At 40.6% G+C, this 13,244-nt stretch overlaps 1 long non-coding RNA gene across 2 annotated transcripts; it reads right to left on the bottom strand.

The window, feature by feature from the left end:
- Positions 1 to 1,475: 1,475 nt before the first annotated feature.
- Positions 1,476 to 12,409, bottom strand: LOC124256722. 2 transcript variants are annotated; one of them, XR_006893060.1, is made up of 3 exons: positions 12,375 to 12,409; positions 1,773 to 1,911; positions 1,476 to 1,492 (listed from the first exon to the last, which is right to left on the bottom strand). It is a non-coding gene; the product is annotated as an uncharacterized LOC124256722 (long non-coding RNA). The 2 variants fall into 2 exon arrangements; XR_006893059.1 differs by lacking the exon at positions 1,476 to 1,492 and adding an exon at positions 1,677 to 1,693.
- Between the last annotated feature and the right edge of the window lie 835 nt (positions 12,410 to 13,244).

The raw sequence follows: 13,244 nt of genomic DNA, 5'->3' as shown, positions 1-13,244 counted from the left end.
TGGCTGACGTTGACGTTGACATTGATGAATCCGGCGACCAAGCTCATGTTCATGTTGCGCCTGTAGACAGGTTGTCTGCCATCTGCAAATGACACACAGAACCTGGACCCATTGAAAAACACCCACTGGTTGGAGATTCATGGTGGTTGGAGGCTATGTTGCTGTGCAAACAGGAGTCTGTTGACTCGATGACGTTGCGTAATGACGTTTCCCAATATGGCCCTTTAGTGCCAAAGCCTGCAGACGTCAAATGATTGTCATGGCGCTGATGTGGTGTCCTTTACGTCCTACGGTGTTTCGAGGTGAGTTTGCTGCTGTCTGAAAGCGGTTTCTTTGGTGAACTTGTCGGATGTGCCGGTCCAGTTTGCTGATGACAATTTTGGAGTTTGTTGATGGTGGATGGGCTCACTCCGAAGTGGTGGGTGACCTCATTTTGTGATGTTCCCACCAACAGCATCCCGATAACTTGTTCCCTCTGCTGTTCACTTAGTCGTGGCATTTTGTGACTGCTAGTGAAACGGTTGAACCATAGCGTCTTTTATGAGTCCAAACCTGGCTTTGCATGTGTATGTCATGATAATCATGCACCCCAACAGGTCCAAGGAATATGCCAGAGTTGTGTTTTCATGAACTGTACCCATGCCAGAAACAAGAAAAGGGTTCGAACCCAGATGTGCATATGGTTTTATTCAGCAACCTCACATGACTATATTTTCGTGTGGTAAATGAAATTGCTTCACAAAACTTTGTTAGAAATTGCCAAAATTGGTTTGTCAATGTGTGTCAGTATATATATGTATTAATATTTAGCAGACTCTTGTGCAAGATATGTATATCATTATCATCAGAATGTTGGGTAACACATCCTATCTGTTATAATCACAGCCCATTGGGCAACACATCCTATCTGTTATTTTTACATACCTTTGGGCAACACATCCAATGTTATATTTTATACAGACCAATGGGCAAAACATCATATATATTAACAGCAGACTTTATCAGTAGACCTTTGGGCAACACATCATATATATTATCAGTAGACCTGTGGGCAACACATCATATATATTATCAGTAGACCTGTGGGCAACACATCATATATTCAGTAGACCTTTACGCAACACATCATATATATCACCATTCGGCTTTTGGGCAACACATCATATATATTATCAGTAGACCTTTGGGCAACACATCATATACATTATCAGTAGACCTTTGGGCAACACATCATATATATCACAAGTAGACCTATGGGCAACACATCATATATATTATCAGTAGACCTTTGGGTAACACATCATATATATTATCAGTACACCTTTGGGCAACCCTTCCTATCATCAGTAGACCTTTGGGCAACACATCATATATATCACAAGTAGTCCTGTGGGCAACACATCATATATATTATCAGTAGACCTTTGGGCAACACATCATGCATATTATCATTGGACCTTTGGACAACACATCATACATATCACCAGTAGACCTGTGGGCAACACATCTATATTATAAGTAGACATTTGGGCAACATATCATATTGTCAGTAGACCTTTGGGCAACACATCCCATATATATCAACAGTACACCTTTGGGTAACACATCTTATTTATCACAAGTAGACCTGTGGGCAACGCATATATATATTACCAGTAGACCTGTGGGCAACACATATATATCACCAGTAGACCTTTGGGCAACACATCATATATATCACAAGTAGACCTTTGGGCAACACATCATATATATTAACAACTTTATCAGTAGACCTTTGGGCAACACATCATATATATTATCAGTAGACCTTTGGGCAACACATACATATATTACCAATAGACGTGTGGGCAACACATCACATATATCACAAGTAGACCTTTGGGCAACACATCATATATATCACAAGTAGACCTGTGGGCAACACATCATAAAATCCGTAGACTTTTGGGCAACACATCTATATCATAAGTAGACCTTTGGGCAATACATCATATTGTCAGTAGACCTTTGGGCAACACATCCCATATATATCACTAGTAGACCTTTGGGCAACACATCTTATATAATACCAGTAGACCTTTTGGCAACACCTCATATGTATTATCAGTATGCCTGTGGGCAATACATCATGTATATTATCAGTAGACTATTTGCCAACACATCATGTATATTATCAGTAGACCTTTGGGCAACACATCATATAAACAGTAGACTTTTGGGCAACGCATCATATATATTATCAGTAGACCTGTGGGCAACACATCATATAATCAGTAGACGTGTGGGCAACACATCATCTATATCCCCAGTAGACTTTTGGGCAACACATCATAGATATTATTAGTAGACCTGTGGGCAACACATCATATAATCAGTAGACGTGTGGGCAACACATCATCTATATCCCCAGTAGACTTTTGGGCAACACATCATAGATATTATCAGTAAACCTGTGGGAAACACAACATATAATCCGTAAGACCTTTGGGCAACACATCTATATTATAAGTAGACCTTTGGGCAACATATCATATTGTCAGTAGACCTTTGGGCAACACATATATATATTACGAATAGACGTGTGGTCAACACATCATATATATCACCAGTAAACCTTTGGGCAACACATCATATATATCACAAGTAGACCTGTGGGCAACACATCATATATATTATCAGTAGACCTTTGGGCAACACATCATGTGTATTATCATTAGACCTGTGTGAAACACAACATATAATCCGTAGACTTTTGGGCAACACATCTTTAGTATAAGTAGACTTTTGGGCAATACATCATATTGTCAGTAGACCTTTGGGCAACACATCTTATTTATCACAAGTACACCTGTGGGCAACGCATATATATATTACCAGTAGACCTGTGGGCAACACATCATATATATCACCAGTAGACCTTTGGGCAACACATCATATATATCACAAGTAGACGTGTGGGCAACACATCATATATATCACCAGTAGACCTGTGGGCAACACATCATATATATTATCAGTAGACCTTTGGGCAACACATCATGTGTATTATCATTAGTCCTGTGGGCAACACATCATATAATCCGTAGACCTTTGGGCAACACATCATATATATTATAAGTAGACCTGTGGGCAACACATCATATAATCCGTAGACCTTTGGGCAACACATCTATATTATAAGTAGACCTTTGGGCAACACATCATATTGTCAGTAGACCTTTGGGCAACACATCCCATATACATCACCAGTAGACCTTTGGGCAACACATCTTATATAATACCAGTAGACCTTTTGGCAACACCTCATATGTATTATCAGTATGCCTGTGGGCAATACATCATGTATATTATCAGTAGACGATTTGGCAACACATCATGTATATTATCAGTAGACCTGTGGGCAACAGATCATATGTATTATCAGTATGCCTGTGGGCAACACATCTTACAATCAGTACACCTTTGGGCAACACATCCTACATACAGTAGACCTGTGGGCAACACATCATATGTATTATCAGTACACCTTTGGACAACACATCTTTCAATCAGTAGACCTATAGGCAACACATCATATGTATTATCAGTACACCTTTGGGTAACACATCGTATATATCATCAGTAGACTTTTGGGCAACACATATAATCAGTAGACCTTTGGGCAACACATCATTTTTAGATCCAGTAGACTTGGGCAACAAATCAGAGATATCAACAGTAGACCTGTGGGCAACACATCATATGTATTATCAGTAAACCTTTGGGCAACACATCCTACAATCAGTAAACCTCTGGGCAACACATCAAATATATCACAAGAAAACCTGTGGGCAACACATTATATATATTATCAGTAGACCTTTGGGTAACACATCATATTATCAGTAGACCTTTGGGCAACACATCATATCATCAGTAGACCTTTGGGCAACACATCATATATATTATAAGCAGACCTGTGGGCAACACATCATATAATCAGTAGACCTTTGGGCAACACATCATATATATCACCAGTAGAGTTTTGGGCAACACATCATAGATATCACCAGTAGACCTGTGGGCAACACATCATATATATTATCAGTAGACCTTTGGGCAACACATCATATCATCAGTAGACCTTTGGGCAACACATCATATCATCAGTAGACCTTTGGGCAACACATCATATATATTATAAGCAGACCTGTGGGCAACACATCATATAATCAGTAGACCTTTGGGCAACACATCATATATATCACCAGTAGAGTTTTGGGCAACACATCATAGATATCACCAGTAGACCTGTGGGCAACACATCATATAATCCGTAGACTTTTGGGCAACACATCTATATTATAAGTAGACCTTTGGGCAACATATCATATTGTCAGTAGACCTTTGGGCAACACATATATATATTACGAATAGACGTGTGGTCAACACATCATATATATCACCAGTAAACCTTTGGGCAACACATCATATATATCACAAGTAGACCTGTGGGCAACACATCATATATATTATCAGTAGACCTTTGGGCAACACATCATGTGTATTATCATTAGACCTGTGTGAAACACAACATATAATCCGTAGACTTTTGGGCAACACATCTTTAGTATAAGTAGACTTTTGGGCAATACATCATATTGTCAGTAGACCTTTGGGCAACACATCCCATATATATCACTAGTAGACCTTTGGGCAACACATCTTATATAATACCAGTAGACCTTTTGGCAACACCTCATATGTATTATCAGTATGCCTGTGGGCAATACATCAAGTATATTATCAGTAGACTATTTGCCAACACATCATGTATATTATCAGTAGACCTTTGGGCAATACATATATACAATCATTAGACCTTTGCACAACACATCATATAAACAGTAGGCTTTTGGGCAACACATCATATGTATTATCAGTACACATTAGGACAACACATCTTACAGTCAGTACACCTATGGGCAACACATCTTACAATCAGTAGACCTATGGGCAACACATCATATGTATTATCAGTACACCTTTGGACAACACATCTTACAATCTGTAGACCTGTGGGCAACACATAATATATATGATCAGTACACCTCTGGGCAACACATCATATGTATTATCAGTACACCTCTGGGCAACAGATCATATGTATTATCAGTACACCTTTGGGCAACACATCTTACAATCAGTACACCTTTGGGCAAGACATCCTACAATCAGTAGACCTGTGGGCAACACATCATATGTATTATCAGTACACCTTTGGGCAACACATCTTACAATCAGTACACCTTTGGGCAAGACATCCTACAATCAGTAGACCTGTGGGCAACACATCATATGTATTATCAGTACACCTTTGGGTAACACATCATATATATTATCAGTACACCTTTGGGCAACACATCATATAATCAGTAGACCTTTGGGCAACACATCATATATATCACCAGTAGACGTTTGGGCAACACATCAGAGATATCACCAGTAGACCTGTAGGCAACACATCATATGTATTATCAGTACACCTTTGGACAACACATCTTACAATCAGTAGACCTGTGGGCAACACATCATATGTACTATCAGTACACCTTTGGGCAACACATCCTACAATCAGTAAACCTCTGGGCAACACATCATATGTATTATCAGTACACCTTTGGGCAACACATCAAATATATCACAAGTAAACCTGTGGGCAACACATCATATATATTATCAGTAGACCTTTTGGTAACACATCATATATATTATCAGTACACCTGTACGGCATTGTACGGGACAGAGCTCGATGCCTGTCTGACATGACTGAAGAACAAATTGTCAAGGAACTCTCTCAGCAATCCGTCACAGCCGTAAAACGATTCACCTTCAAAAAGGACGGTGTTGTTCAACCAACGAACACCTATCTCTTCACATTCGCGCGAGCAAACATTCCTGATTCGATTAAAGCTGGTTATTGTAGCATTGGTGTGGAGGTGTATGTCCCCAATCCACTCCGGTGCTACAACTGCCAAAAGTTCGGACACGGATCCAAGTCCCGTCGTTCCTCTGCTGTTTGTTATCGCTGCGGTGACAAGCATGAGGGCAACTACTAAGGAAGTGAAGTGCACAAACTGCGGTGGTAACCATATGGCCTCTTCCAAGTTTTGCCCAGTGTGGAAACGCGAATCCGAGATCCTAAAGATCAAGCACAAAGAAAATATCTCCTTTCATGAAGCAAAGAAGAGGGTCGCAAGTTTAACTACAGCCCCTTCAACCATCACCTACTCTTCTGCTGTCTCCCGTCCTTCTATCGCTGCTGCAACCATCTCATGTCAGACCGACCTGACATGGATCATGTCATCTCAGCCAACTCAACTCAACTGAGCCCATCTCGGCCACTCCATCTCCAACGCCAAAAGTCAAAACCTCTAAATCACAAACACCAGAACAAATGCCAAAACCAGAAACAGAAACTGCGTGCAGAAAAAGGGAAAAAAAGAGGCTAGAGAGACTAAAGCAACTTGAACAACTGCCAAACACAAAACCAAAGGCCACCTCTCCCTCAGAGGTCCCCATCGAGGTCCATAACTCCTTTGGCCCTCTGGATATGGAGGTAACTCCATCTCCACCAGACACAAATAGGAGTTCATCAAACGCTTTCTCACGTTTACGTGACATGTCACCAGTGGAAGCACCATGAATCCACAAAACATGATCCAATGGTATTGCAGAGGACTTAAGAATACTTATAATGAATTACAGTTATTGATTCAAGACTTCAAACCATCCGCGTTTTGTCTCCAAGAAACCTACCTAAAAAGGACCGATAAATCTGACATCCGTCGGTACAGTTCCTACCACTCCTTTTCTCCTCCCGGTGTAAAAGCTACAGGAGGCACTTCGATCCTGGTGAGGCAGGGCATCCTCAATAGCCCTGTTCCACTTAACACCAACCTACAAACTGTTGCTGTCCGCATAACTCTGAACATAGGGTTTGCACTAGGTTCCCTCTATCTCCCTCCCACCTCAACTGTCCGCCTATCAGATCTTCAGAACTTATACCATCAACTCCCAAAACCCTGCATAATCATGGGCGACTTCAACGGCCATAACCCCCTATGGGGGAGTACTGATACAAATAGTAAGGGAAAGGTCCTTGAAGAGTTTCTCTCCAATAATGATGTATGCATCTTCAACGATGGATCAAACACCTACCTCCATCCTGCCACTGGATCATACTCTGCTCTCGATCTATCACTTACAGATTCTAATCTTTTAAATGAGTTTGAATGATCGGTCCATGACGACCTTTGTGGAAGCGACCACTTCCCAACAATTCTTACTCCTATCAACCCCACGGATGAACCACCATCAACAAGATGGAATTTTACTAAGGCCAACTGGCCTTTATTTCAAACCCTATGTTCAGGTCACATGCAACGTAAAACACAACTTTGCAGGTTCTGATACCTTTCGGTATGGACATACCGAAACAAATTGTCAAAAATGCAAATTCAACTTATAAAGTTGAAAAATAATGCGATGAAAAAAACCGCGTGAAATCGGAGTTCAATCGTTTCACTAATTTTCCCCAGACTTTTCTGGGGAAAACAGGTCTAAACAGCTGGGCTGCGCTCATAGCACGTGCGCAAGTAAATAGGTTCGCGCAGCTTGGAAGCGGGTTGTCGGGTGAATACTCGGTGAAGGCTTTGGTGTGAGCTATTTTTCTAATGTTTTGTTGATATCTCACAGGCTCGAGCTTTTTATATGTTATGACAGTAAATTAACTGTTTATATGATTTCATTTGTCTATTTCACCACACGTTCTTCTTACCGAGACACTTTCTCAGTTCGATACTTAAAAGCAATGTCACTATTTAGCGTTGACAGAATTTCTAACTGTGATATAGATATGTCGTTGTCACAGACAAAACTCAATGTCTTGTTTTATTGACACCTGTGTGTCTGCCTGCCTGTCTGCTAATGACAATATTCAATACACAGCTGCTATCACTGACCACATGCAGTTGGAACTTAAAACCAATCAGGCTATACACCATAAACAAAATGCATTGATTTATGGCCCGAGTTCGGTCTCTGTCACATTATGTAATTACACAGACAGGCAGGTGTGATACTTGAACACATGACATGTTATGAAGTCTGTTGATTGCAAAATGTTATACACAAAAAATAAGCATGTATTTACAAAACCCAACATCTCTCTATATATATACACACAATTAGCCGTGAAGACATCTGCAAATGAACCAGCCGTTACACTTGAGTGCACACCCACCTGCTCTGACTGGGCTCGGTATCTCGGCTGCTTCGTTTCTTGGGAAGTAAACCGAAGTACACAATTTTGCGCTTTCGATTTGCGATTGTACGCTTATAATTTTGTATATAAATATTTTTTCGTAACCAGCAATGTATATTATATGTCATGAATAAGTGATAATTGCGTTTTAATTATGTTTGATTTTTTGGTTGCATGTGACCTTTAAGCCAGACAACTTCAGGAAAGTTCCTGACCCCATGTAACTATTTTCAGACGTCCTAAATGCCATCGGAGAGAAAACTATTCCTAAGTCCTCTGCAAACCCGCACATACACAAACCACGGTTTGATACAAACTGCAAACAAGCTAGGAAAAATAGGAAGAAGGTGGAAAAATATTTCCGACAACATCCTACAGTGCATAACCTGAATGCTGTTAAAATGACAAATGCCAGGGCAAAACGTACCTTCAAACAAACTAAACGCCGGTCATGGAGGAAATATGTGTCAAAAATCAACTCCCGCACACCCATGTCCAAGGTGTGGAACAGGATCCAAAAGATTAAGGGCAAAGGGTCAAAATCAGGAGTTTACCGCCTTAAAGATGGTGACTCTCTCCTATCAAATAAATCTGAAACTGGCGAAACTTTGGCAAACCACTCCTCCTCCTCAAATTATAACCCTCAGTTCCAGAAATACCAAACCCAACAAGAAAAGAAACCAGTCAATTTTAACTCTGATAATGGGGAGGATTACAACGAAACGTTTTCCCTCCATGAATTACGTACTGCCCTAGGACAGGCTCACGACACTGCGGCAGGAGCTGATAAAATCCATTATCAGCTTCTGAAACACCTCCCTGACTCAGGTTTGGAAACACTACTAAATATATTTGATGACATCTGGACATCCGGACACTTTCCCCCTTCGAGGCACAATGCCATTATCATCCCTATACCAAAACCCGGCCGCGATCATACTAATCCCTCAACTGTCCTATATCCCTAACTAGCTGCGTTTGCAAAACCATGGAGCGCATGGTCAACAATCGATTAATCTGGTACTTGGAGACCAATAATCTCTCCTCAGTGACCTCCAATGTGGTTTCCGAAAAAACCGAAGTACCATTGACCATCTGGGGCGTCTCGAATCATTCATCAAAAACTCCATTGTCAACAAACAACATACCGTATCTATCTTTTTCAAAAGCATATGATACAACGTGGAAACATGGTATCCTAAAAGATTTACACGAGTTTGGATTGAAGGGTAGACTACCTCAATTCATATCTCAGTTTTTAAATAACAGACAATTTCAAGTTCGGGTGGGTTCCTCACTGTCTGACTATTTCCACCAAGATCAGGTCGTCCCCCAAGGCAGCATCCTGTCTGTCACACTTTTTAGCATAAAAATTAACAGCCTCACTAACGTTCTGAACAGTTGCGTTGATGGGTCCCTTTTCGTGGATGACTTCAATATTTCATGTCGTGGTAAGAACATGCATGCAATAGAAAGGCAGCTACAACTCTGCCTTAACAAAATACAAAAATGGGCCAATGAAAATGGTTTTAAGTTTTCAAAATCCAAAACAAATTGTATTCACTTTTGTCGTAAATACAAACCACAGAAGGATCCAGACCTAACTTTAGATGGTACTCCCATCACAGTAGTAGAAGAGGCCAAATTCCTTGGACTCATATTCGACCGCCACCTGACATTCTTACCACACATAAAATATTTGAAAACAAAGTGCTAGAAGGCTCTAGACTTGCTAAAAGTAGTCTCAAATACAGAGTGGGAAGGGGATCAGACCACCCTCCTTCACTTGTACAGATCATTAGTTCACAGTAAACTAGATTATGGCTCCATTGTCTACGGTGGAGCCTGCAAAAGCAATTTAGAAAAATTAGACTCTATCCACCACCAAGGGCTGAGGCTCTGCCTGGGAGCTTTTAGGACCTCTCCGGTAGACAGTCTATATGCGGAGGCCAATGGACCTTCCCTTGAACAACGCCGCATTAAACTCTCACTGCAGTATATCACTAAATTACGTTCAAATGAGTCCAATCCAGCATACAATTGTGTTTTCAACCCGCTGTATGAAAACTTATTTCCTAAACTGCCAAGCCTGGTTCCACCACTTGGAATCAGGATCAAACCACACATATCTGTAGCTAAAATTGATCTCAACATCATTGCACCATACCGACTTCTGTCCTCACCGCCATGGCAAATGGTGAAACCACAGGTCGATCTTACCCTCACCAAACTCAAAAAGTCTGAAACAAATCCCTTGGTGTTCCAACAGGAATACAACCAGTTACGCTCAAGTATAACACTCTCACAGATCCATTTTCACAGACGGATCCAAGGACGATGGCCAAGTTGTCAGCGCTACAGTCATTGGAGCCAAGACTGTCTCCTCTAGGATCCCTGACAACAGTTCCATTTTCACCGCTGAAGCCAAAACTATCTTCTCAGCTTTGACCTTCATTCAACAGCAAAATCAGTCCAAAAACTTCATCGTTTTTACAGATTCATTATCCTGCCTTCAAGCACTTCTAAACGTGACTTCAAGTCACCCAATCATCCTGGACATACTAAAACTGTACAACGACCTTTCTACTGGCCAATATATGACATCGCCCTCTGCTGGTTGCCGGGTCACGTCGGCATAGCAGGTAACACTAAGGCCGATGCTGCAGCAAAAGCAGCTCTTGAAAAGCCCCTATCTCCACTGCTAATCCCGTACAGTGATTTCAAACCCGCTATCAGAAGCTATACTCGGGACTTGATGCAAAAAAGGTGGGACACTCAAGTAGGAAGAAACAAACTCCATGAATTGAAGCCAACAATCGGTTACACCTACTTGGGTTGCCAGTCAAAACATGATGAAGTAATTTTACGACGATGTCGTATTGGCCATAGTCGATTTACACATGACTATCTGCTAAAAACGGATGGGGATGGACCCCCCATATGTCTCTCCTGCGATGAGGCTTTCACCGTCAAGCATATTCTGCTGGACTGTGTGGACTTTACATCTGCAAGGGACTCGCATTATCACGCAACCAATCTGAAAGATCTGTTCTCCAGCGTGAGCGCTCATCTGATACTGAACTACCTGAGGGAAACTGACCTATATCATAAATTGTAACTGTGTAATGTCACTAACGAATTTACCTGCTTTTCAATTTAGTGCTATGACTTTCTCTGTTCCAAAATGACAATGTAATGAATGTGTGCCTTTGAAATGAAACAACTTTGTACTTACAATGTATATTAATGCAGACTTGTTCTCGTCACTATACGGCTGGAATAATGCCGGTGTACGTAAAGCCCAACTCAACTCAACTCAACTCAACTCAACTATTTGGCAACACATCATGTATATTATCAGTAGACCTTTGGGAAATACATATATACAATCATTAGACCTTTACACAACACATCATGTATATTATCAGTAGACCTTTGGGCAACACATCATATATACTACCAGTAGGCCTTTGGGCAACACATCAATGTATTATCAGCACACCTCTGGGCAACAGATCTTACAATCTGTAGACCTGTGGGCAACACATAATATATATGATCAGTACACCTCTGGGCAACACATCATATGTATTATCAGTACACCTCTGGGCAACAGATCATATGTATTATCAGTACACCTTTGGGCAACACATCTTACAATCAGTACACCTTTGGGCAACACATCATATCATCAGTAGACCTTTGGGCAACACATCATATATATCACCAGTAGACTTTTGGGCAACACATCAGAGATATCACCAGTAGACCTGTGGGCAACACCTCATATGTATTATCAGTACACCTTTGGGCAACACATCCTACTATCAGTAGACCTGTGGGCAACACATCATATATATTATCGGTACACCTTTGGGCAACACATCTTACAATCAGTAGACCTATGGGCAACACATCATATGTATTATCAGTACACCGTTGGATAACACATCTTACAATCTGTAGACGTGTGGTCAACAAATAATATATATGATCAGTACACCTCTGGGCAACACATCTTAAAATCAGTAGACCTATGGGCAACACATCATATGTATTATCAGTACACCTTTGGGCAACACATCATATGTATTATCAGTACACCTTTGGGCAACACATCATGTAATTTTCTGAATAAAACTGATATTTTATACTTATCCTGACTCATGCTCTTTTGCTTGTCTTCTTCTTCTTGCGAACATAGTGGAACACTTGTATCTCCCTAATTGAAGCTCCCTTCAATGTAAAATCACTAATTAGTACTCACCAAGAGTTGCTCCCCTTTCCGATTGCGCGGGAAAGACGGCACCACCTCTTCCCACATGCTTCACTCTCTCCTGTTTAACGAGCCCGACACTTGAATTTACAGGGAAATCCAAAGTGTCATGGGAGGGCAGGAGTGTCAGGATAAGTATAAAATATCAATTTTATTCAGAAAATTACATATTTTTCCTTATCCTGACTCATGCTCTTTTGTTTGTAGAATCCTACGGAAACGGAGGTGGAAACAGATACTTTGGATTTTAATTAATGATTTTTATATGTAATAACCCCCTGCGGGAACTTCATAATGGCACTGTAATTAAGATAATTCCTGCTGCTATAATACATAAGTTGTACCAGCTGCCATAGATGGGGGTACTACAATATTAAGATAATATGATAATAATAATAATAAATATAGCTGCGAGCAGCGATGTAGGGCTTCTTGGCTTTACTTCTTTGGAGCCTTTTGCATCTCTCACATATCTCATGAATGTAGTAATGGTATTAGTTAATATGAATCATATCACTGCTAGTCGAATGCTCTTCGACTGGAAGTACTGACAGGTCATTAAGTTTCGATAAACTCATCAAAAAACCTATTTTCGTAGATTAAATAATATCACTTAGGTACAATGAATATCAAAACAGAAGAACCATTTGTTCAAACAGTCAG

The sequence above is a fragment of the Haliotis rubra genome, unplaced genomic scaffold (genome assembly GCF_003918875.1).
Source record: "Haliotis rubra isolate DU_JTF1 unplaced genomic scaffold, ASM391887v1 Scf636, whole genome shotgun sequence".
Taxonomy (NCBI): domain Eukaryota; kingdom Metazoa; phylum Mollusca; class Gastropoda; order Lepetellida; family Haliotidae; genus Haliotis; species Haliotis rubra.
Note: the sequence above shows the minus strand (reverse complement) of the source record. Positions and strands in the feature narration are given on the sequence as shown.